Genomic DNA, 27895 nt, shown 5'->3' on the forward strand with positions numbered 1-27895 from the left:
AAAGTAAGCACTTTGTTAGCATCCATTCTCCTCTCAAAAAAAAGCACCATGTCGCTGGATACCAAATATCAAAGTTGCTGCTGCTGCTGCTAAGTCGCTTCAGTCACGTCTGGCTCTGTGCGACCCCATAGATGGCAGCCCACCAGGCTCCTCTGTCCTTGGGATTCTCCAGGCAAGAACACTGGAGTGGGTTGCCATTTCCTTCTCCAATGCATGAAAGTGAAAAGTGAAAGTGAAGGCACTCAGTCATGTCCAACTCTTCGAGATTCCATGGACTGTAGCCCACCAGGCTCCTCCGTCCATGGGACTCTCCAGGCAAGAGTACTGGAGTGGGTTGCCATTGCCTTCTCCATATTAAAATTAAAGTGGATTATTAAAAAAAAAAACAACAACACTATTCATTTCAACTCTTCTGTAAAGCACAACCAAATGAAACTCTACCAGTTGGTTCCCTATCTGAATGTCAACATACTCTAGGATTCTGAACACAGGCCAATGTAGTAAGGTCAAAGATCAGAACATTTTGCGTGTGAAGAACAAGTCTCAGGAGTTAAGAGTGGACAAAAAATGTTACATGATTAGATAATAAAATGAAATCCATATTTCTTGTAAAAATGTTTAGAATTCTACTAAGATTAGTTTTGGCACAGATACTTTCTATTTAATAGTCAACTATATCTAAGTTTGAAATATACATTTCTAAAGCCTGGGAGAGAAGCTGAGGACATGATTTCCATCTATTTGACACACTGGCTATTTTGAACACTGCACCCCAATAAATTCTCCCAAGATAAAAACTGCCCTGATAGTCAACCTTCTATTCTCTTTATGAATGGAAAAGGGCACCCCAACTTTCCATTTTACTGTATGTGCCATTGCAAATTAAATTCTGGTCTATTGAATGTTAATTAACACAGCTTTCAATCTTATTAATAATGTCCGATTAGATGCTTAGAAGTCTCGTTAATGACCACTTCAATGCTCTTATATGTAAGTTTAAATATGTTCTGTATCTATACACATGGGATTCATTCATGGTGAGCAGAGATGTAGCCATTTTTCCCAAAAGCATTGTGAGTTGATTGTCACTTAATCAATAAATACACAATTAGAATAAGGCTTTGCTTTCATGGAATATAGTGCTGCTCTCTTAAGAGCTTCGAGTATATTACAGACAGAGTGGTAATTAATCCCCATTATATCCCTTTGAGGGACATAAATGGAATCTATTGTCCCTCCTGTTTTACAGGTGAGGACACTGGCCAGGGGCTGGCACGATCAGCAGCAACATGACCCAGGCATATTTCCTGCTTCCCATCCAGCATCTAAGCCTCTTCATGACAGAAAGTTGTGGCAAGGCCTTTCATAATCTCCATTCCTGTCCCCCTTCAAGAACTTCCAGAACACTCACCTTGCCTGCAAGGCTCACCACCATCCAGCCCCACCCATCTCCCAGATGGTATCCCCTTCTCCTCACCCCACCTCACTTTCTGTTCAGTCATCTTCCGTTCTTCCAACATGTCAAGTAGGTTCCTCCTCGCAAGTTCCTACTCCAATGTCATTGTCAAGTCTCAGCTCAAATGCCAAGCCCTCCCCTCCCCACTCTCCACCAGCCCACCTTATCATTCTCACACCATTCTCCCCGCTCTATCCCCATAAAAGCAAGTATCACACTCAGAAACACCCATTCTGATTATTTCTTTCCTTGGTCATGTGTCTTTTCCCACTCATTTAGCATCTCAAACACCCTCGACTTTCTCATTCACCATCCTCAAAGCCCAGACCTTCACTAAAGGAAACCAGTAAATATTGATGAGACAAAGGAAAAGCTCTGACTTGCCATGATACACAGATACTCTCCACTCAAATGCAACATCATAATGTATAAGATTTTTTTCAAAGCCCATAGGAAGTATAAACAATCCAATCCAAGATCCACAACACTACTTTTCTTACTTCATTCCTAAAAGTGATAGCTACCCACTCTTTTCAAAGCAAAGTATATCACCTCCATAATCAGTGAAGATCATAGGTGACAATCACCCTACTCACTAGGATGCCAGTCATCACAAGCAAAATCTCATGACTGAACACTGACCTAAAAGCAGTTCACTGCCCCAAGGTTTAAAACACGACTCCTATTGCATAAATATTTGCCACACAATACAAGCCAAATGAATCTTATCCTCTGAATTGAAGAGTGAATAGTCATTCTAGGGCTTCCCAGGTGGGAATCCCTGCCAATGGAGGAGATGCAAGAGACACGGGTTTGATCCCTGGGTCAGGAAGATCCCCTGGAGTAGGAAATGGCAACCCACTCCAGTATTTTTGCCTGGGAAATTACATGGACAGAGGAGCCTGGTGGGCTACAGTCTGCATAGAGTCGAACACAACTGTATATGTGCACAAAGCACTTCTATATACATATTGTAGATCCACATCTGTACTAGTTGAAAAACTACATAGTTATATATGACCCTATTAGATTGTATAAATTACACTGCTATTCACTAACTATGAGACTTTGAACAACAGACAACTTTCCCTTGATTTTATCATCTGGGAGTTCTCCAGGCTAGCAATTCTTAAGTAATAAAAGCCTGACTGAAATATGCAAATTTTAGCATCTAGCTGTTGGTATTATTCACTATATAGGGTTGTATACTGATGTACATAAGTAATTTCCAATCTATAACATCTTCTATAATTTGCTTACAGTTTTGCCAGGTCTTCTTCCAGTGACTTTTGAAAGAATTAATAAACATGTCAATGGTCCCTCTTCACTACAGCTGAATGGTAACACCTTTTGCCCTGTCTTGTTAGTTGTGTTTTAATATTATGACCAGAACTGGATAAAAATTAATATTTATGCCATTTACCTTTAGTTACTTTGAAAACTGAGAATTGTCACAGTCATTTATTTGTGCTGTGTTTTCAAGAGTATTTTTGCATGCTTGTTTGTGAGCAAGTTTTACATAAATTCTTAGAAAGCAAAAGGAATTCACATTTTATTTATGCAAGGGGTGTCAGGAAAATTCTCTTTGGATCTTTAAAATCACCTGAATCATTACGCTTCAAAGAGCAATCTATGGCCTGCAAACTGTCAGTGCAAATTTAGATTGTTTCTTTACATCATGCAGTTTCTGATTTCATAATTTAAATATCATAAAATGAGAAAGTTCAACCCTTGTTTTTCCCCTCTGTCACTTTTCATGTGATCTGATTTTAAGTAATTGGAACAAACTGTGCCTAATTTCATGCAGCATAATTGCCAGGCTGCCTCAAGCTATGGAGACCCAGCACTCTGTCTCCATTAAACAATTTTCAGTTGTTCAGGATATATTTTTTAATAGGAATGAATGAGCCTGGATGAAATTAAATATCACAATAATCTGGTCATTGTTAAGGGGAAACAAGAGATATCAACAAAATTCCTAAACCTTTGCCTATGGTAGGACAACTGGATATTTTTCTTTTTCTGACAGTTCTTGGACCTGGTGTCCCGCAAACTTTCCATTCCCTGAAAAAATAAAAATCCATAATTGCTAGAATCACATGAAAGCCACGTCTTCAGGTAATTAATTCACACTCAGCCAAAAATTCACAAAGAAGGAAGCTTTTTAACTGAAATCCAATATGTTTAACTATCTTAAATCCTAATCACCTTTACTAGATAAGTGTTTTCTGGACAGTATGAGCTACTTCTTTGTAGACTTAAAAAGAAAAAATGACTTGACAAAAACCCCACATGCCACAGGCAAGGCTGCTGTGAAAACATTCAAAGCCCAGTTTGTGTCCCGCCCATAGGGCTAGGGAGGCCCTGAGAAGGGCAAAGGTAGATGTCATTTTACTAAAGAGAGGAGGAGTGCCATTTTAGGAAGAAAATGGAAAATTTATTCCAAACCGTTGCAACCACAGGGCTAGGCGCTCCCCTTGCCATTTTCCTGAACACCTTTGCTATTATGGCATCTAACCAGCAAGGACGCTGGTTGAAGAAAGATCAGTGGGCTCTCGTGAAGGAAAGAGGGATTGCACTTGCCAGATACACCAACCATCCTAATCACTGTGGGATATCAAAGCCAATTTGACCACAGTCCAATAGACAGTGACGGGAGACCTCTCCTGTGTTGTGTGCATTAGCTTCCTGCCATTATCTCTTAAAAGCTTAATTATTTGCAAACAATTGATCAAGATGGGAATTTGAGAAAGGATATGCAAGGACCACTGGGAGAACTGCAACGCATTAAGAGAGCAAACAAAATTACCTTTAGATCTTACAATAAGAATTAACGATTGAGACGGGAGAGTGAGGCAGGGCAGTAGCTGCAAGGCTTCTTTCTGGAGTGTTTCCCATTTGATCTGCATTAACACCTCAGGAATGAGTGAAAGCCATAAAACAGTGATTATGTATGGGTAAAGCTGACCCGCCCTTCCAACATTAAACCTGCACACATGTATTAGGCTGGCTTCCCTGGAGAGAGCAGAGCTGCTGGACTCAGAGGGAAAGCAAGTGACCTGTGGGCAGTGGAACCAAAGCTAAAGGAGAGGACTCACTCAATGACCATCCTGATTTCAATAATCAACACCCTGACTTCTTCCCCATCTCCTGCTGAAATAGACACCACTTGCCACTCTTCCTATGTTTCTGGAACTGCAATGTGGCTTCTAATAATGACCTTGGATAGCAGTGATGGCTCAATAACCCCAACAAAGAATAAAATGATCCCCAGAGTATGTGTCCTGTTTAGTAGAAATAGAGGTTATCTGGAAAAAAAAAATCTAAAAATAGCTTACATAAAAATTAAGTCTGAACTGTCCTTTTACCAGAGAGAGAGGATAGAAAGTGACAGGAAGAAAATGGCAACTCTCTAAAGAAAGTTATCTCTGTCCAATTCCAATCTCGTGTCTTGAGATGAGAATAGGGAGGGGGTCCTGATGTTGGTTATCTGGTATTTACAAATTTACAATACACTGGAAGAAAACTTATTTCTTCAAACAATCCAGCCCACTCTTTGAGATGCGCGTTAATGGGAAAAGAAACTCTTCAGCACACAACAGATGGAAAATGTCCAGCCTTCTATCTTAACGATATCCTTGACCAAATGTACTCCTTTCATCAAATCTTCCACCCCTGACTGCAAATGTGGATGCCAAGACAGTGATGAACTTTATCTTATCTACCCTGGTAACCAAGTTTCAATAATGCTCCCTCCCTCACTGCCTTGCCCACTCTAACAGCTCATTGTAATGGCAGCAGAAAATTTGAAAATAATCCTGTACAGAGCTCGCTGGTGAGATAATGGAAAGCTATGCTGCCCCTTCTCAAGCCTCAGATTAGTAATTTCTTGTGACACAGAACTGCCTCTCCACCGAAACTGCAAAACAGCTATAACAAAGCAATAGAGGTGGAAGCAATTTTCAAGCAAAATGTTACATGCTATACTTTAAAAGGTATGGGAATAGGTACCAGGGGAGCTGAATCTAACAGGAGGAATTATGGCAACTGTCCAATATCACCCTTATCAAGGCAATGTTCTGTTGCTTGGCTGAATATGTTGGAAGAACAATTTCGGAACTTCTTTTATCCCTTTTTCTCCAGCCCTTTGCCTCCTCCACAGCCAAGTTTAATGCATTAATATAAGTTGACCTTGAGCTAAACTCTGGTATGTGATGGAGAGATACTCCCTTTAAAGAAGAAGAAGAAAAAAAACTACCATATGGCTCTTAACCATTGGATCTCTGTGTTCTTTTAAAACTTCTACTGATTTCTTGTCACTAAGGGAATATTGTAGATCTAAATTAAAATAACCAGCTATATATGTGACCTCTAAGAGCAGAAGCAGAGGCTTGTTAACCAAATATATTTGTATTTGTTTAACATCATCTTTTTTTTGCCTATAAAAACTTCTGCCACTTTAAATAAACTTGCAGCCATTCTCCCCTTGCGCACTGACTATGAATAGCTTACACTGTGACAATTACATTGATCTAGGATACTTCTTTCCTTTAAAAAAATCCATAATGCCTCTCTATTGTCTTTCAGCTTTATGAATTAGTTTTACTGTTTCAGTGAATGCTTTTTTGTCTTCTGACTGCACATTATCAAAGAGACACTTTGTGGCTCCCATTTGCATTACAAAAGCAGAGTGCCGTGCAGTGGAAGAGCAGAGGCTGAATGCACAGCAGTTGAGTCCCGCATCCTCACACGGGCTGAAATCAAAAGAACGGTGGTGGGGTCCGGACTGGCTAAGAAGCCAAAAATGTTTGGCGCATCGTCAGTGAAGTTACAGGATTTCAACTTGCTTTCTTAATTCTCAACCAACGGCCCCAGATTGCCTAGTTGCTCAGACAACTGTGCTCCACTGATTGTTCAGCGCTGGCTTTTTCTGAAGCCCAGTCGAGCCATTTTCCAGACAAGCCCTCCAATTTCTTCTCTATCCAGCAGTGGTTATAAGAAGTTGCTAGAAGGAAGTGTGCAAGCAGGAAGGTCAGGTAGGAATCTCTAAACTCGATCTTATCACATGAAAATGACATGAGTGTGGAAGGAAAAATTGAACACTGGGTAGTATTTAGCAACAGTCTTCACTTTTGCACTAATGGGACTATACAATACGCAGCACTGAATACGTTATTACATAGTTAATTATAAGAGGCTAATACTATAATGCATTCACTGTCTCATCTACCTGATCTTTTCATTTCTTGTAAATATCGATCAAACATAAAAACACCAAATAGAAAAAAAAAAAAAAAAGGCATACTACATTAAGGACTACATTCATAATCCTCTGTATTGGGAACTTTTTTTAAGTTGCTTGCAATTCTATTATAATAACAATGTTTAGATCTATTCTTCAGTAGCTATAGATATGTTCCAGGAGTATTTTTAAATACATGCATTAAAGACATAAAATTTAGACTCTAAATTAGCAATTACTTATATCCTTCTCCTAAAAGTATTAAAATTCATGAAGAGTGCTGAAATTATTTTGAACAGTTATGATTATTAATGAACTCCCTGAATATTGATTCTCTTAGTAGGAAACCATGGCTATAAAAGGAAACACAGAAAAACCTATAAGAAAAACAGGGTAAGAGGAGTAGGGGGTGGGGGTAGGGGTGGGAATAGGGGGGAAAACATGCTTCTTTTGTGTGTCCTTTTTGAATCACTTTAAATAACAGCTCATTTGAACTCTTCCACATTGTCAGTAGGACATAGGCATTACACAGATATGCTCTTGGTAACCCCAGGAGTGGGGACTATGCTCAGTTCCACTGTACAGATGAGAAAGCTGAGGCTTGGCTAGGTCCCAAAACGTGCACAAAGGTTCACAACTACATAGGTCTGGAGCCAGGTCGGCCTCCCTCTGAGTTTCTCCACTTGGCTACACTTTCACTGATGTTTCTTTCCCATCTCTCCATTCCCTTTTTAAGCTAAACATTGTAAAACCAAAAACATATTCTAGTGGAACATGAACAAAGTTCTCCATTGTGGTGAGTGGTGACTGTTTTCTTGCAGTTTTAATAGCCTAGATCCAGGGAGAGTTGCCCCCTTCCTCCCCTCCACCCCCAACTCGCATCCCCACTGCTTCTGCCCTGCAGGCAAACGTCAAGGGGCAGGGAAGGAGCTGTGCGGTGGAAGTTTGTTCATCAGGACCCTTCCCCACATTCTCCCTCCAGCATCCATCCAAAGGGACTTGATTAAATAGCAGCTTACTAATATTACTAAGAGTGATCGAAGCAGTAATGGCAACATACACTAAGAAGTAAGGATGTAACAGGCAGTGTTTCAAATCCTTCACATGCAATAACTCACTTCATCTCCACAAAAACATTGTTAGACGTTATTAGACCCATTTTACAGATAAAGAAACTGGAGTACCAAAAGGACAAATAACTTTTTCTTTACATAGTTTGTAATAGAACTGGGATTTGAAATTTGGTGATACCCTACAAGTTGAGAAAATTCACTTCCAAATTATTTTTGTTTTTTAAATGCTGGGTGGAGCCAACCCACTCATTCCAACCCACTCATTCCTGATGAGTTAATCATGAATATATAGATGATGATTACTACTCATTTTATGAAGAAGCTATCATCTTAATGTGTGTGGGTCTACACCTCAGTTTTGTTAATGGAAGTAATAAGAAATTTTGTTACAAGATACAAAACTCAATGAAAACTAATACATCCATCACTTTATTCATTCTTCTCGTGTTGCTTATAAACATAAGGGTAGGTTATATACAAGAACACTCTTTAAGGATTATAGAAATAAATGCCTGCTCTTCCATCCAACTGCATTACAATATGCCTTAAATTGTCTGCTTTGAAATTAATTGTTGTGTGTTTTTCTACCAATTACTTTCATTTTGCATGTGATTCTTAATCAAATATGAGTTAAATTACATTTGGAACCATTTCATTTTAGTAGAATACTAATAAAAACACAGGAATGCTATTGCCATTTACAAGGCAAGCAGCCCAGTTCTGTGCCCAATAAATATTTGTTGTATAAATGCTATTGAAGTTAGAGACACCCAAAATGCATCAACTAGCATTTATAAGTAGATGACTTCAGATAAACCTCAGAAAACTAGCAACCCCATTTCAACAATTGTTCATCCTTCTCACTCAGTTCTACAAATCCCAAGAGCAGTGTAGATTTTATTTATTTAACTGACATTTTTATAATGCTTACACTGTGCCAGGCAATGTTCTCAGTACTTTACAAGTATTTACTTGTCTAATCCTTCTAACAAGTCTATGAGGTCAGTGTTTTTACCCTGATGTTACAGATGGGGAAACTGAGGTGCAGTTTAACTTACATGCAAATAGGAGGAAGTTGGGATTTGACCCTAAGAAACCTAGTTCTTCAGCCGATGTTCTTCATTCCTGTGTTATTCTGTTTGTCTTTCTTAGCATGTACAAATTCCCCTGAAGTTTCTTCAAAACCCACTCTATGTTGTTTTGGGTTTATGTGTTGCAAAAGTTCCCTTCCCACTCTCCAACTGCAATGTAATAAAATTCAAGTTCTCCATCTCACAGGACTGAAGAAAGAATAGAGACTGTTTCAACATACAAGCCTCCCCCAAGAATTTCACTGTAACAAATAAAACAATGGCACACCATCCTAGACCACTTTTCTGAAAAGAAAGTTCATGACCAGTTTATACAATAAACTTCAATAAAGTAAGGATCTTTTCCAAACTATATACAGCTCATCTCTGCTATTGCCCAGAGTGTGCCAGCTACAAGGAGACCTAGCCCCAACCCAAAGAACATTTTTCCACTTTAAAAATCAAAGCAAAAGAATTTTGAAACCATGAAGAGAAAAGACCAGGAAGATAAAATACAATGATAGCACCTGGAACAAGTCTGTTGACAGTCGTCATTATTGCCTTTACAGACACTTTGCCCAGTATTAAATACTGAGGAAAAACACTTGAAGAAAGAGTAAAGTATCCATACGTGAGAAACAAAACCAGTACACTTGTTGAGACGATGTCTTGAGAAAGAGAAAGCGAGAGAGAAAGAGAAAGCTAGGGAGAGAGATGGAGAATTCGTGCTGCTCCCAATATGACTAAAGACCCCTGGAACTGGTACTCATTCTCTAGTGCTAATTTTCCCACTTAAATTACAGTGATGGTGTAGCCTCATCTCATTAGAGATCATTGTCCCCAGTAGACAGTTGTGTTTATGGGGGACTCTGGCTGTGCCACACCTGCTGATCAGGTTGCTATGTGATCAAGGCTGCATACAAACAGCAGACTCGAGCTTGCTGGACTGCGACTGATGAGCCCAGGCTAATTCAGGGGTGATTATGTAGTTTACTGGACCACTAAACCTCTTTAAGCTTGTAATTACTGCCTATTTGAGTAAAGAACATTCAAAAGCAATTCACTGCATCATGCCTGCCACAGCTGGAAGCAGGCTGCCAGCAGTCTGTGGGGACATTAAAATCTACAGGGACGTGGATTGAAGCCCAGCTAGCAGACACTGTCAGCAGCACCCGCAGCCAAGTCTGTGCACATTCCCGCTCACCTCTCCTGACCAAGCTTACCATTAAAGGTGCCATGAAAACTATAGAACAGCCATAAAGATGACAAGTAACGGACTGAAATGATACAAACTACATTTTAATGATTTCCCCCTTTTGTAAAGCTAAAATAGAAAACGTCTTTTCACAATGCCAAAGAGAGAGAAAGCATATGCTTTACATAACACACACCACTGAGATTTGCCATGCACTTGGTAAAAGTTCCATCCAAAAAAACACCAACTTGGAAACAAAATGCCCACCTTTTAGGCTTTCTAAAAGAACTGGGATGTACCGTCATCTGAGATCTCTTCCACCCACTTAGCTGTCGTGTTTATTACCTTAGCTGGAAAAATATTGTTTAGCTAGTGGATTGACATTTTCAAAGATCACGTGTAGACTTCTGCTGTTAATGAATTAAAATGCTGTTCAGACACCTGAGTGAAATTTACTTTCAGGAGTCAGAGAAGATTTCAGGGGAAAAAAATGTATCAGTATTTATCAATGTTCTGGTTTTCTTTTGCTGACACCTTAACAACTGTAGTTCTTTTGTACAGCAAAAGTGTAAAACATGCTCTGCATTGCTGCGGATATAATTATTACTTGTCTCTAAGTAACAACAACAACAACAAAAGACTGGAACCTAATGAAGGGGGATTAAGTTAATTTCTTTTTTAGCTAACAGTTTCCTGTCTCTCAAAATGCAGACCTTGGTGAATATAATGTTCAGGGAAGGAAAATTAAGCTTTTTATTTCACTAAAATCTCTATTTTGGAATATTGATATTAAAATATTAAGATGATGTTTATTCTTTAAAAGTATGTAAATTTGGTATTAAATAAAGCCACAGAAATCCTTTCTGACTACTTCATCCAAAGTCCACAGATCCAGGGGGTTTATGCATTATCTACACATCATTCCTATTAATATTCATTAGGTAGGTCTGCTTGCATTTTTATAAGCTGTGAGAGAGGCAAAGAAACAACCAGAATTCTTTAACACACAGGCATTATCAATTCAACGTATGCCAAAGAGCAGAGCACCCTGATCTGAAGTTAAGATTCTAACACAATTTACCTTTGCTTAGCTAATTTTTATGAAAATTCTTTCCCCTTTACCCACTGTAGTCTAAGCTATTTAATTATCTCTATTCTCTGTAACATACACGTCAATTTTTAATTTAAGAGATTATTCAGCACTATACTTTTATCTTGGTTAGCAACAAAATTCTTACCTTGCAATCAAACTAAAGAGAATTTCCCTTTAAGGAAAAAAAAAAACTAAAAACTTTAAATTGTGTTAGTAATAAGATTACCTTTATCTTTATGAACCTTTTAAAGCAATCCCCTTTTAACTCCCCAAAGCATTTATTGATGTGAATTCATTGTCTGTCTCCAGAGTGGATTATAGGAGAGGGAAGAGTCTTAGTCAAAATTTGGGCAGATCCCCAGTATTTGTTTCCCAAATTATGTTTCCTCGGTCACACAGTCTACCCGGACAGGGAAATGCCCACAGGGCTGTGGATGTTTTTCTGTGGCATTCCCAAAGAGCCCACAGATGTTCCTGGAACATCTTAGATGAGTGGGATAAAGAGTGGGACCTGTCACCAACAAGATGACAAGATAAAGGTGACAGAAATAAGGGTACTCAAAGTCAACTTGGAACGTAAATTGGGGCAACCACTACGGAAAACAGTATAGAGGTTTCTTAAAAAACTAAAAAATGGTACTACCAGGTGATCCAGCAATTCTACTCCTGATCCAGCAATTCCACTCCTGAGTCTATATCCAGAAAAATACAAAAACTCTAATTCAAAAAGATACATGCATGACAATGTTCATAGCAGCACTATTTACAATAGTCAAGACATGGAAGCAGCCCAACTGCCCATCAACAGGTTGACTTAAGAAGATGTGTGTGGGGAGGGAGGCGGGAGGGGGGATCAGGATGGGGAACACATGCAAATCCACGGCTGATTCATGTCAATGTATGGCAAAAACCACTACAATATTGTAAAGTAATTAGCCTCCAACTAATAAAAATAAATGAAAAAAAAAAGAAGATATGTGTGTGTGTGTGTATGTGTGTGTGTGTAATGGAATATTATTCTGTCAGAAAAAATAATGAAATCCTGCCATTTGCAGCAATCATGGATGGACTTAGTATTATGCTTAGTGAAAGACAAATATACTATATGATATAACTTATGTGTGAAAAAATAATACAGGGAATTTCCTGGTGGTCCAGAGGCTAAGACTCTGTGCTCCCAATGTAGAGGGCTGGGGTTCAATTCCTAGTCAGGGAACCAGATCCCACATGCTACAACTAAGACCCAGAGCAGCCAAATAAATAAATAAATATTTTAAAAATAATAATACAAACAAATCTATACCCAAAGCAGAAACACACTCACAGATATATTAATAGAAAACAAACTTATGGTTACCAGAAGAGGAGGAGGGATAAATTAGGAGTATGGGATTACCAGATACAAACTATTCTATATAAAACAGATAAACAACAAGGATTTACTATATAGCACAGGAAGTTATACCCGATATCTTGTAATAAACTATAATGGAACATAATCTGATAAAAAACAAACCAAAAAAAAGTTAACAGCCAGTTTGAAGTGTTTTTTTTAAGCCATGCGTTTGGGTGAGCTTTCATGTCCTCTATATTTGTATAACACCTCACATTTTCAAAGACCTTTATTATATTTCATGAAATTTGAGCCTTATACTTACTTGGTCAGGTTGACAGCATAGGTAGAGCTGCCTCCATTTTACAGACGAAAAAATAAAACTCAAGAGTGGACACATGGCAGGTTATGTGGCCAGGAAGTTGCGGCTCACAGGCGTGGAGGTCAGGCTCTAACTTCTCATTCTTGTTCTCTTTACACACTTATGAAGCTCAGAGTTAATCTTGTAATGATAAAACAAAGAGCTGGAGCCATGTTTTTCAGAAAGCTACCACGAGTTGGCCTCTACAATGAAAGCTAGCATGGGTCCGGCCTCTGTTTTACTGTGTAAACATGCATTGGTCTATACACAAAGGGTGAAACAAAAAACTCAGACTAAAATCAGATGAAACAGAACATCTTTCAAAATGGCTGTCATCATTTCTAACAAAATATACATACGTAATCTAAGTAGTAATGCTAAAAAAAGGTCTTGAATAATGGCATTAGTCCCTTCTACAACAGACTTTGGGAAAGACATAGCTCAGTTGGTAAAGAATCTGCCTGCAACACAGGAGACCCTGGTTTGATCCCTGGGTCAGGAAGATCCACTGGAGAAGGGATAGACTACTCACTCCAGTATTCTTGGGCTTCCCTTGTGGCTCAGCGGGTAAAGAATCCACCTGCAATGTGGGAGACCTGGGTTTGATCCCTGGGTTGGGAAGGTTCCCTGGAGAAGAGAAAGGCTACCAACTCCAGTATTCTAACCTGGAGAATTCCAAGGACTGTATAGTCCATGGGTCACAAAGAGTTGGACACGACTGAGTGACTTTCACTTCACTACCCAATGACAGAGTAGTTTGTTTCTCTTTGAAACATCTAGACAATCTTATTTTATTTAATGTGTCTTTCCTTGCCATTTCATGTGTGATGTGAGGTTGTTAATAACATATACAAGAGGCCTAATTTCCCCCACTCCTAAAATTCTTCCTAGGAGGACTTGGGCCTATGTAGAGAGCCATTAACCTGGGCAGGTCAGGGGAGTGCTCATCAAGTCCATTTCTGCTTCACTGATGTGGTTATACATTGACAAACAGCAAATCTAAAGGAAAACATTTTAAGAGTTATTGGTTTCAAGAGGTGCCGTTAGGTATACCAAATTGAACTAGATAACTGAAGCTCAAGTCCTTGAGGAACCCACACAAATTGAGTGACCTTGATCAAGGTGTTTCAAGTCTCTGAGCCTCAGCCTCCTCATCAGTGAAAACGAGGATGACAAAACCAGCAGGGGTCAAATGACACAACAGACACTGAATTGCTTGGCATAGTGGCTGGCCCGGATGGAGGGCTTAGGAAAGCGCAGATGAATTTGACATGCAAGGTCATGCAAGGTTGCAAGGTTGGGCTAATCTAACTAAATGTAGTATGTACATATATATATATATATATATTTTTTTTTTTTTTCTCAGTTTGTAGGGAAGAAGGTCTGACTAGGTAATCCTTGAAATTTATTTTTCTAGTGTTTGTTAGGTTTTAATGTTTTCTTACAATTCTCTTTATTTATACAATCACTTCCAGGATATCTAAAGACAGGGCAGCTTCAAAGGCAATCACACAGAGCTCCCCACACAAAAGAGCCCCATGTCTGATTTCATTTGCTGGTATTGCCATCTTGAAGTTCTTCATAAGCCTTCTGGAAGCCCTGCATTTTCAATGTGCACAGTTTATATGGAGGATGTATGCATTCTCTAGAAATCCTATAGCAGGTCCTGCTAGAAGAAGGGAGGCCATGTTTTCCCTATCAGATGTTTTATATGCAGCAACAATCCCCTTGAATTTATTTGAACTTCACACGGAAGTGAATAAATAATTACTACGTTCGTACTAAAAGAGTGTAAAAAAAGAAAACACCTAAGTAGGAGGCGAGACAGTGTAGATGTGTTCAGGCCTCAGACAGAAGAGTAAGGACACTTAAACGACCCTCTGGTGGCCTGCAAGGGTTCACACACTCCTGTAAGTGCCTAAATCACCCTTGGGGACAAACTGAGTCACTGAGAAAATATTCCATAATATCAAGTCTATGGGGAAAACAATCAATAATCCGGAACCTTCAAGGCGTGACACCCATTCTCGCTCACTAGATGTAGGGTCGTTGGGAGCCTTTGTCTTTCGGTGGCTGGGAGTCAGAAGTGGCAGTTCGCCCACCTTCCTTGGCAGAGGATGAGCTTCACATTTGGCAGAAAAGTGTGCTCTCGAGAAAAGGGAGCAGGGAATCTTTTGGCCTGGGCTCCAGCTAGGCTAGATCAAGAGTGAGAACTCACCCTTGCATGCCAACCAAATGCCACTGTAATTAAAAACAAACCTTTGGAAACAAAAGTATCTGGAAATTATTTCAGTTCCAGCACATTCACAAGAGGATCTCATCAATAGTTACAATGAATTCACTTGGTCACAGGTTTCTGAAGGTTGGAAATGGGGTGGTGCTATCATTTTATTTTCTCAGCCTTCTTAAACAGAATTCTGCTTTTTGTTTAAGAAGGTCCAGATAAATATATAAATAGGCAAACTAAAGAGAAAAATGTATGTAATAAGGCATAAAGTTTCAGAAACCTCTAGCATATTTGAATCAGCACCTTACATCAAATCTTCTAAGGTGGCAGCCCTGATTTTTTAAAAATGCAAAATTCTGTCATTCTGATGATGCCAAATGATGAACTCGAGTATTATATGCATATATTTTGTTTAATGGCTTCATTTATTTTAATAACAAAGGGAAACTAGATTTTACAGATGAAAGCTTTTTTTTTTTCATGGCTCCAACGCAACTGGGATTTTAAAAATCCATGATGTTAACCAATATGTGATAATGGCTACTCTCAGGAGCCCTACTTTATACTACTTTATGCAGTGGAAACCTACACAGAGTAACTACCACTAGAGTACCCCAAATTTAAGAAGGCACGATTGGGTCTTATGATTGTTTGTGTCTTTCCTCTGAATGGTTACATGTTCAGTAAAGCGTCAGCTGTGGAATTACTGAAGCAATGGGATTAACTCACTAAAGATTTATTATAAATGAGGCAGGAAGGTGCTGCTCATGTGATTTCGAGGATAAGAAAATAATTGCATAAACCTCTTTTCCCTCTGTTCAGAAATCTGCCTACGGGGTTTAATATTTTGTTGAGAATCAAAAAAATAAATCACAGCAAGTAACTTCAGTTTAATTCTTGTCTGATTTCTTCATTACACTGGATATCTATAATGAATCAGGACACCAGGAGCTCATCAAAATCAGTTCCCATGGGAACAAAAGGCACGCCACCTCAGAACCTCCCTGTCAGCCCCTAAAACGTGCCCATTTATTCAAAATGTCTGGCTACTTTCAGAAAAGAGAGAGGAAAGAGAAAGGAAGGACGAAAGAAAGAGAAGGAAATAAGGAAGGAAGAATAGAAGGAAAGAAGAGACGGAGGGAAGGGAAAGAAGGGAAGGAGCAAGGGAGGTATTTGACCCATTAAACATTCTGGTGAGATGACACAAACCAAAAGTCAAGTGTTTTTTTACCGAGAGCCATACCTTGAAACTCTAGAACACAACAGATGCAATTCACCAGCGACACACAGGATGTAGAGTGATTTTACCGACACTGTAGTGGCCTAAGATGGCAGCTCGTGATTAATGGCTGCGTCATCCTTGGCCCCGCTGCAGTCAGGCCTGGGGTCTGATCCTGACACGCAGAGCCCCCGTCCGCAGCCAATCAGCAGATGTAAGCACACAGGCTCTGTCAGGTTGACATATCATGCCTTCAACAATGTCAGCGAGTATTAATGTTCAATTATCTGTCCGAGAAATGACCCACGCCTTTATGCATTGTGTGACCGTGCACATGGCACTTTGGTAATCCCAAAGACAAGGGCAGAGATGCCCGCAGTAAACCAGCTACTGAGAGCTGGCTTTCCAACACTGTCATGACATTGCCTTGCAGTACGGAATAGGAGATTTATTCTTAGATTTCTTTTTCTGAACCATATTTGAAAAACCAATAAGCTATCTATCTATCTATCTTCCTTTCAGTACGTCTGCATGCCAGTAGTCCTTTCTATTTAAACAGCAACCCTTCACATGAGTCATCTGTGACTAGCCAATTGAACTGAGCCAATTGTTCTTTATATATGACAATGAGTTGCTCATTATGTGTGGGGTGATGTGTTATTTCATGAAACCAGGTGTATTTCATTTACCATCAAACCAAAATGACAATAGTAGATGCTTCTGGAGCGATGTCAAGATCAATTCAACTTCAACTCACAAAACTAAAGGAATCTATTCAAGCCAGCCACCCCTCCTGTCCACTATTAAAGATCAGGCCTCTGGCAGAGGCATACCTGATATTGTCATACCTGATATTGTTTTACTTGTTAACCTTTACAGTTTTGCTCCAGTGTTTTAAAATACTGTGTTGATTTGTTGTAGTTAAATTTAAAATCCTCCTTTCTCACATATCATGGTAAGAAAAGAAATTTTATCTTAGTAGACAGCTGCATTTGCATGGTTTTTGTTGAACTCGCGTTCAAAGGTTATCAATAACAAGTTTGCAAACTTCTCATACAACCAGCACTGAAAGATAATGTACAGTAATTGCATGATAACTTCCTCCAAAACTGAGATAAAGCCTTTAATGCAATCTCAAGTTCACCAACCTGTACATGATGGTAAGAACTTAAGCAGTTCATATTGCAGCTCAACGAATTTGCCCCATGAGACAAATTTTTAAAGAATAGAAAACGCAATTATTTTTCCTGTGGAAAACTACTAAAAATCATTATTTTGCTTAATTTTACCATGGGAAAAGCAAGCTGATTATGAAACGTGTCTATTAAAAGTCTAGCCAGTCACAGTGTGGTGACTTGGTCACAGTGTGATGTCTAGTGTTATTTCAATTTATACACATACTCTCCACTGCACTGTGAGAGTCCTTTTATCTTCTTTACTCTTTCTTTCTTTTCCTTTTCTTGGTCTGTGTACTGTGTTCCCAACAGCATTTTTTTTCCAAATGACTCCCACTCTCCTCTAGCTCCCAATCCTGCTCCTGGGACACTTAGCAGTTGACTCTGCCTCCTGGTCTGCTAACAGAACTAGGAGGGGAAGAGTACCCAAAACCCACCTCTTGTGTATTTATAAACCTCCCTGCCTTCATCTTCCTCTCCTGGTTCACACTCGGTACTAAGTGCATGCTCTCAGATGCCATCCCATCACTCTCCCCACTAAACCTCTACTGCTAACTTGCTCTTGATCCTGGCTATATTAATCAGTTCTTTTCTACATTTATCTTCAAAGGTTCCTGCTCTATTGCCTAAGTAATTAATTAGACTGGGTTTTAACAAATTGTATGCAACTTAGTAGCAATTCCATGAAAGACAGCTGTATGTTATGTGTAAAAATTCAAATCTTCCCTCTCCTAAATATTGAAAAAAGAGAGAAACTTTTCCCTCTTGTTACCACTTCCTCCTGCTCCTGCCCAAATTGTAACCCTTTGTATATTACCCCTCAATCAATTGCAAGCCTCAACTGTCACATTGCCCATATGTCCTAGAATACAGCTTCTTTCTCTTCCAAAGACCTGAAACAGGTCTTTCAAAGGTCACTGGTGATCTCCTAATCCCCATACCAGGACCTCTTCCAGTCTTTCTACTTCTCAGGGTTTGATTGCCTCTATTTTGAAACTTTCCTCATGCATTTGGTCAATAAATACCATCAAGCATCTCTCTTATGGCTCTGAAGATACAGAGGTGAAAGATTCAATCACCTTATTTACGAGGGAGGCAGTTCATAAATAAACAGTCACCGTGACAAGTATACTCTATCAGATGACCATCAAGGTGCTATGGATCTGGAGGCAGGGGCCATTTTCCTTTCTCCTGGAAAGAACCAGGAATTGCTTCCCCAAGCTGTGACAGCTGAGATAGGATGTTAAGGATTCAGGAAAAAGTGTGAAGTAGAAAAAGGGGCCACAGAGGTTCCAGATGAGGGAACAGCACGTGCCAGAGTGCAGAGTGCAGGACCACGTAGCACTCGCTGTCGGGGGAAAGCATGTGTAGAAAGAGGGAAAGAGAAGCCTGGGTGCTCAGTGGGTCAGTGTCTGACTTCAAGAGCCCTTGAATGGCAGGCTGAGGGTGTTGTATTCTAAGGACAATGGGCAGATATTACAAGATTTCAAATAGGGGTGAGATTTGGCTCAGAAAAATCACTCAACTGGCAAAATGGGAGTTGCTTGTAAGGAATCAATTTTAACAATTGTTATTGATTAGAGGCAGGGAGGCTGATTAGGGAAATGGGTAAGCAGAAGACAAGGAGGCTCTGGCAGCGGGACTAGACAAGGATAAGAGAATGGAGACATGTCTAGGAGGGAGAATTAATGGAACTCAGGGAGTAAGCAACTATCTGTGAAGTGGGGAAAAGAGGGAACCTTCAGGGCTGACTCTGAGGCTCCTGGCTGGAGCTTTTGGGTCCATGGTGATGCTGTTAACTGAGATGAGGATGACAGAAAGGGGAGACAGTTTGGGACCATGATGGGTTCTATTTGGGAATCGACCCTGACTTTCTCATCATTGGACTCCACTTCCTTCTTTTTCTTAGTATTTAATGTATTGGAGCTAGAAGGGTCCCCAGAGATGACTGCAGCCTACCTCCACTTCGGACAGACTTCTTGCCTGCCCCTCTGTCTCTTTCTCTAGGTTTTTCCTCCAGACAGCCTTTAAAGGGAGGCACTGCCCAAATTCTGCTCCTGCCTCCTCCCTTTCTCTCTCAGCGCTCTCTGGGTCCATGATTCATCTCCATCTCTAGCTTTGGTGGAGGCAACATTAAGCCTTGTGCTCTCACCAAAGCCACAGCCATTCCATTTCCAGCTACTGACCACACAACTCACGAGGATGCCCCACCATCACCAGAAGCACAGGTACCCCATACTGAACTCCCCACCCTCCCCTAAAATGAGTTCCTCCTTCTAACTTTCCTTCTTCCCTGGAAGAGACTCCAGCTCCGGAACTGCCAGCGTGAAACAGGGAAATCACCTTTGAACGTCTTCGGTACCAAATGTCTCCCCATAAGTGGTTATGAAAACAGGCCTGAGAGTCAGATGGGTTGGAGTTAAAATCCAGTCCCTGCTTCTCACTGTGCCACTGCAGGCAAAATGTTTAATCTCTCCAAATCTTGATTTCCTTAACAGTAAAACAGCAACTAGGAGGCTCTCCTTTAGAGGATCATTGTAGGAATTTGGTGAGATAAAACATGCAAGCGCTTCGCAAGGCCTACCATGCTGGGGGCGGGATAGGGGAAGTCTGCCCCAGCCTGGAAGAACATTGTATTCACTGATATTATTTAGAATTGCCAGTACATGGTGATAATAATAAACAGACTGACTTTCAGTCGTTTTATTTTTATTTGTAAGTTCTCTATACTCATGGCACCGAGCACCCTCCTTGGCATATATCTCTGGCACTCAGCACCGTGTATGGTACACGTACACCATGAATGTGCACCATAGCCAGCTTTGAATGTTTCTATTTGTGAGATGCCCAGTTTACCTCCAAGATATTTTCCACCATCCATTTCTTCTCCCCCCTCCTCCCGCCCCTTTTTAGCTGTGCCACACGACTTGCAGGATCTTACTTCCTTGACAAGGGATTGAAGCCAACTCAGGCCACCACAGTGAAAGCACGAAGATCTAACCCCTGGACCACCAGGGAGTTCCCCACCATCCATTTCTTTACACTCTCACAACCAAAACCTTCCCGACTGAACGGCTGTTAACTGTCTCCAAACTGTCCTCCTCACTCTGGTTCTTTCTGCAACCTGCACCACCAGCTAGGTCTATGCTCGTTTCAGAGAGTGTAGAAATCTGCCAGATGCACACAGGGCGTTGCCCATAGTAGGCACTCAAAATGTATTTGTACTCAAAAAAATAATTGAATGGCCGAATTTATATTGTTATTCAAACAGAAGGGTAGTTGCAGCTTGAACTTTCAGTCATCATGATGAGGAAAAATAAAAAGCAGATTTGGAAGGTCCTTTTTCCTACTGTGCATGGAATTAGGTCACTCTGTCATGGAAAACATCCCAGCCATCTCTCCGCACAAACCAAACAATTCTAGGTACTTTTCAGATAAGAGCCCTGTCTTCATCCTGATGCCACAGAATCCTTCCCCCTCCCTGCCACCACACACATTTGAGCGGCACAGGCGTCAGAACCACGCAGAGTTCAGAGGCCGCACGGCACCCATGCAGGGCGATGCCCCAGAACAGCTGTGACGGCTTCTGAGTGTGTGGCAAAGGCACGGCCCTGATGACGTCGTGAGGACCTCTGCCTCGGCTATCACCAGATCTAGTCAATGTTTCAAGAGCAAAAACAAACCACTATCTTAAGTCTCAAAGTCTGGAAGTAGTGACACCCAACAGGTTGACAATTAAGGCACTGAATTTTTCTCCAGTTTCTACTTTATCCTACACAAAGACCTCTGGTAGATCTTCAGACTTTTCCAGCCTACTTCCTCCCATTAAATGTTCCATCTATGAAGTGGGGGTATAATGATTAATTGTAGCACCACATGCAAAGTACTCAATAATCATTTCAAATCAAACAGGATACTTGCTTACAGCTGGATTTTTCAAAATTAATGTACATACATGTTAATTTGGCCTTTTTTCCTTGAAAATTCACCCCACTCAATCACTCTCTTGCACACTGATGAATGTTACTTAGTGCTCACAGTTTCTGGTCCAAAACGAACTCTTTCAGGGAGTAAGTCCAGGGCGCCTGTCGTCTTGGTAATTGATGATGTTTTCACTTCAAGGTGTGGACCCAAGACCCACAGGGCTCAATGGGGGGAGTAAATGAACCGACCTGACTACATCTCTTGCCCACCACTCCTGATACGCATAAACTCATTACTGCCAAATGTACTTCAATATTATCAAGAGGGGATGGCAATGTACATTTTTGACAACGGCTAAAGCGATTTCCTTATTCTACTCTACATTCGCAAATTAAAACACTTGCTTTGTCGTTACAATTCTTTGTGAGAATCTGGTCTTCCCTAGCTTCGCAATGAATTATAAATGCCTGCACCAAAACAAAGGATAATCCACGATGCCATCAAATGTATACCTCTCTTCCTAATTTTGATTTCCAGGGCCCCTGGTTTCCATAAGAGAACACATGCAGGGGCACACACATACTGTATTTCAAATGGAGATTTTATGTAAGCTTATTTTTATAGTGATTCTGAGAGTAGCTGCTCTGCTTTTTATCTATGCAAACTGGAAATAAAGTAGGCACCCTGCCAGCTCCCTGACAGCAGGCCAGGCCCGGGCTGCCATGGGTGACTCGCACAATGACATCTAAGGGGTCCAGAAAAGAACCCTGACTAATGGCTTTTGGATTCCTTGTGACCTTTGATCCTCAATGACTTAGACCAAAATAAACGACCTAATTTCAAGAAACTACATCCAGCCTGTGAACTCTAATGAGTGAGAGAATTTACCCACTAAGCAATGATTAATAGGTATGTGCTATTTATAATAATCTTTAGATCTTAGCCCAACTAGAGAGAATATACTTTTTGGATGCTCCTTCTTCCCTTGTATGTTATTTATTGCTTTTCCCTTGTTGCTTTTAATATTTTTTCTTGGTATTTAATTTTTGTCAGTTTAATATGTGTCTCGACGTGTTCCTCCTTGGGTTTATTCTATATGGGACTCTCTGTGCTTCCTGGACTTGGATGACCGTTTCTTTGGATGCCCAATTTTTAAAACAAATTCATCTTCCAGGATGCTGTGAAATTTGAGAGTGCCCATGGCAGACAAAGTATACCAGGCAGCGGAAATACAAAAGGATTTCCTGAAGCAGACTGAAGTTGGTGAGCAGGACTAGGAACAAAAGCATTTCTCCCTCAAATGAAAGTATTGTTTCTGTAGTTGGTGATTCTGCTACTTCCTCGCTGACAAAGCCTACCAGATCTGTGTGTGCTAAGTCGCTTCGGTCGTGTCTGACTCTTTGCAACCCTATGGACTGTAGCGTGCCAGGGTCCTCTGTCTATGGGATCCTCCAGGCAAGAATACTGGAGTGGGTTTCCATTTCCTTCTCCAGGGGACCTTCCCTACCCAGGCATGGAACCAGCTTCTCCTGCATCTCCTGCACTGGGAGGCAGACTCTTTACCATAAGCGCCACCTGGGAAGCCCGTACCAGATCTGGAGTGCTAAAGTAAGAATCTGAGAGCCAGCACAGCAATACACATGCTGCCCTCTCCCTGTGATAACTTCCATCCCTGCATACTGTCACCAGGGCACTGGCGCCAAGTATGGGCGAAGAGTAAGGATCTGGAACGTCCGACCTTCAGGACTACCATTTCACCCATCCTATCACACAAGTGTGCTGTCAGCAAGCCCCAAAGGAAAATACAGTATATCTGCAGAGCCCTTGATCTATCAGGAGCTTTCAGCCAATGAAAACACTGTGATACTCATTTAGGGCATGAATTTACCCCATATGATACTATAATGGTGGACAACATGTCACACATTTGTGCAAACCCATAGAATGTACACCAACAGTGAACCCTGATGGACACCTTGAACTTTGGGTGACACTGATGTGTCAGTGTAGGTTCATCCACTGCAAGAAATGAACCACTCTGGGCGGGGGGCCCTGCTAATGGAAGAAGCCCATATGTGGTGGTGGGGGGTAGTCTATGGGAAACCTAGGTCATTTTCCCTCAGTTTTGTTATGAACTCAAAAATGTTCTAAAGCATAAAGTCTATCTTTTAAAAACTCTTTGATAATTAAAAGAAAGGTCTTGTACATTGAGAAAGAACTGAAAGTTAGCAGAGGAAAAAGAAAACACTTTAGTCCAATAGATGTGATAAAAATAATACATTTTTTCAAGATCAGAGGGGGAAAAATCAAAGTATAAAAAAATCAAAGATGGAGAGAAACAATCATCTTTCCATTTAAAAATCTGTTATCTTGCTCACGTTCCTTAGATCCTTGCTATGAACAGTCTGGTCTGCAGTCCAATAGCAGCAGGGAGCTTATTAAAAATGCAGATTCTCAGGCCCCATCCCTCTGAGAATCTCCACGCAAAAAAGGATTCCCAGATAACTGGAATGCACATAAAAGTTTAAGAAGTACTGCTTTGAAGGAGCAAAGGAATCTTCAATTCCATACTAATTTCCATTTCCCAGTCTTTTAGATGGTAGACTTTTGTTTTGTGAACTTACTATTTACGCCTCAGTTTAACCTCCAAACATGTACATTTTAAATTTTAAATTTAAATTGTTAAATTTCCAGATTCAGAGGAATGTTGTAGTTATACATACTCTATTGTATGAAGAGTAAAAATCAGGAAAATATCTTCCATTTAGAAACCTAAATTAATATGCTACTTCTCACCATCATTCCAACCTAGCAATATTTCCAAGAATTTGGTTGGTTCATCACAGTATCACCTTTAAAAAGTGCAATGCCTTTTTTTTAAAAGATTTGTTTTCATGTGGACCATTTTTAAAGTCTTTTACTGAATTTGTTATCATATTGCTTCTGTTTTATGTTTTGGCTTTTTGGTCACAAGGCATGTGGGATCTTAGCACCCCAACCAGGGATCAAACCCACACCCCCTGAATTGGAAGGTGAAGTCTTACCCACTGGACCACTAGGGAAATCCCACAATATCACTTTTAAATACCAATTTAAAAAACCCAGATGCAGGCTGGCCCAGGTCTGCTTTGTCAAGGACAGAGAAGGAAGGAATGATTGCCTGAATTCACTCAGCATAAGAAGGTAAACAGGACACTTCAAGCCAACACAACTTTCTCTGCAACAAAAGGCACCTTTTCCTTGAATGACCAACATAACGAGTTCAACCCTCCATTTTATTTTGGTCTGGAAATCAGCTTTGGTTCCTGAAGCCAGTACTCATGTACATTTTTTCTTCCTGTCTCTAGTAATCAACAATTCAACCCTGGGAGAGTATTTCCACCATTTCTCTTGACGTTGGTAATGGGAGCAATGGATAGGGGAATGCACGTTCTGTGATGCTACCAGAAGGCTGACCTCCTCATTCTCAGAGGTCAACACCTACCACTAAGAACATTAGGAGAGTTCTGAAATTCCACATCCTGTGAGAGTTGACCTATCTGACATGTGATCCATGTTGGTACAAATGTAAAATATAGCATTCGAGCACTGGAGATTAACTGAATTCTAATGCCACATTTCAGTGGTTTTTTACAGATTTTTTCCCCCAAAGGCTCTGAGCATCTACCCCTTAATTAAATCTAATTTGGTTTCCACATAGAGTGTTATGGAGCATATTCACTTCACCAGACATGGAAGCTTGATATACATCATCTTTACCTTTCAACTATAGCCTTATGAAGATGTTTCTGTGTGGGAACATTCAAAACTGATTTATGGTGCTATTGCAACAACTAATCTTCCAGTATAAATGTATCACGTAAGAACAACCTCACTGGAACGTATAAATTCCGTATATACTTAAAAATATTATTGTCTGTAATGTAATATAGCGGAATGTTTCAAAGCCTATATAACCTTGCATGCAGAAGCAGTTTTTCAGGCATTAATACTTAAATGGGTCATAGACACCACATCTGTCATTCTGTCCCGAAGTCTATGAGGCAAAACCAAGACTATGCTGGCCTATTGATTTTTCTAGCATTTGCTTTAATTTACTTAACCATTGAGAAATCCATCAGTACATAAAGGGCAACTGTCCATTACTGCCTCATTTGCAGACATTCCTTCCCCTCGTTTTTGGTAAATATTTCCCTTAAATTGCTATGTGTTTACAGTGTAAAAACGAATTAGGGAAGTGCTCACACCTGTTTCTGTTCAGTAACTGCTGCACTGAGGTATACGTAACGTGCTTAAAGATAGAATAAATATCTAGACATTATTACATCTGTGTGCAAAGGGTGGTAAATTAGATCCTAATTACATTAACAGGGATTCTGCCTCCCAGCTTAAATTTTACATGAGCACTCTGCAAAAATCCAAAAGCTCTGCTGTGGTTTCTTTATGAGCTGGTGATTACAGCTACTTCCTATGCGGTCACTAAATATTCTGTTTACAAATAAATGAAGAAGCTTTGAGCCAACTTGCCAGGGTAATAATCTATTTTTTTCCCTCTCCCTCCCTCTTCGCAACAAACCCTCGCCACATATGCATGGCAACAATCAGGAGCCCTGGCTTCATCTAATTACTCTATCACATAATTTCACAAATTGCCTTGTCACTGGGGAGCCAAGTGCAAAACACGCTCACAGTGGGATTTCAGGCAGCAGCTTTCATTTACTACTCATTCCTTGTTAAATTAAACACAAAAACACCAGTTGTGTGAAAGAAGTCAAAAAGAATGCCTGCAAATGAGCCAGACAAGTATATCTTCTATTTACCATTTCGCCAAATACATCGTTGGCAACAGGCATTGTAAACAGGAGGCTCCTCTTGGCTGGCCCACTCCTATTTCGATCTAGTTGTTACAATAGACCAGAACCAAAAGGTCAAGAGCAAACAGGCTTCTCCAGAAAAAGCTTCATCCTGTATCAACAGGAAACCTGGGTATATGGTAAAAAAAAAAAAAAAAAAAGTGATAGACTCAACCCCTTCTATTCTTTACCTGCTCTATCTACTCTATAAAATGCCTGGCCATGATCCTCACATGAGAAAGTGTATCTGTATTAGATGAATGATGTTAAATCTTTTGAAGGTATAAACAGTATACGGTATTTTCATTCTGGCTAGAAAGAAGGAACTCGATTCCACTAATCTTTAAAAGTTCTCCAATGGAAAGATCATCAATCAAGTTCATACAGTATGAGATGTTTTCCTTTTAAGTATTAATGCCTTGCATGTTTCTGAAACACATCAAGATAAACACTCACCCGTCTCACTACGGATGTCGGTGGAAGGAAAAGTGTGTACAGTGGGTGACATGACTAGAGGGAGTGAACCTGAGGTTACACCCCTGGAAGCTGACATTTTTATGTCAACAACTAAACACAGCCACTGGTAATTAAAGGTATTTCTCTGCAGCTCAGGAGCCAGCAGGGTCAGGTACATTTTACATCACAAACCAGTCCTTTATGCATGTAGATTTGCCAGCATTATCTGCACCGGGAGAAGGAGACCTTAGCAGCAGCTGTCTCTTTGCTTTTACACTGAAAATTCTATTCATACAGACAGGTGGAGTAATTTAAAAGCCAATGTGGTGCAATTTGGATGTGACTAATGTCACTGCCTACTAAAATGCCACCATTACCACTGTTTATGGAAACATTACTAAAATTACATTTTATTCATAAGAATTTTAGGATTCTGGTTATTACTAGCTTTAAAATGATCAGACCTCAGTGTCATACCCCAGAGCGGTGACTTAATTCTCCAGGGTTTAGCAGCCTTCTTTGCTGAGAAACGACAGTTGGATTGTAGTTTCAAGAGTAATCGGGGCTGCATAAGCAGTTTCCTCTATCTCCATAAAGCAAATTAAAGACATAGCTCTTTGGCGTCCTGAACATGTGACAGGCAAAAAAAAAAGAAAAAAGTCTTCAAGGAGCTAAATTCTGTGTTCAAAGGTTTACCTAGGAATTGGAAGAAAGATTTCCTCACTTCCAAATCACGATCACTCATTGCTAGTCACAGACAGGGCTAGAGATTAACCTACTTCCATAAGCAAGAAAGGACAGTTGTATAAAGTCTAAAATTCTAACAATGTATAAATGATTACAATTGCATAAAATATCAATAGCTGCAGCTATGCCTTTTTTAGGCACAGATAAATCTGGAAAAAAGAATCTAGATAGGAGAGGACCATCTTGACACTCAGTTACCAATAACCATCAGGTTGTACTATGAAGTTTTATGCCAAACATTCTGGCTCATATTTTTATTTAAAAAATACTAATCAGCTACCTCATGAAATGAGATTATCATAACTATGAACTCCCAACGATGTGATCTGATTTGCTCTGTTTGGGAGGAAATATGATTTTAAAAAAAGCACATTCAAGACAGGAGATCCTAGATCCCCAGCTCTGCCAGTTCCTAGCTTTTGACCTTGAGAAAATTCATTAACTTCTCTCAGCTTCATTTTTGTCATCCTG

At 40.1% G+C, this 27895-nt stretch overlaps 1 protein-coding gene across 4 annotated transcripts in view; it reads right to left on the reverse strand.

Moving 5' to 3' along the window:
* The window catches only part of MEIS1 (Meis homeobox 1), a 142717-nt gene that overhangs the window by 26566 nt on the left and 88256 nt on the right, over nt 1-27895 (reverse strand). The gene's annotated exons all lie outside the window — the stretch shown is intronic.

Source organism: Cervus elaphus, chromosome 11 (assembly GCF_910594005.1).
Source record: "Cervus elaphus chromosome 11, mCerEla1.1, whole genome shotgun sequence".
NCBI lineage: Eukaryota > Metazoa > Chordata > Mammalia > Artiodactyla > Cervidae > Cervus > Cervus elaphus.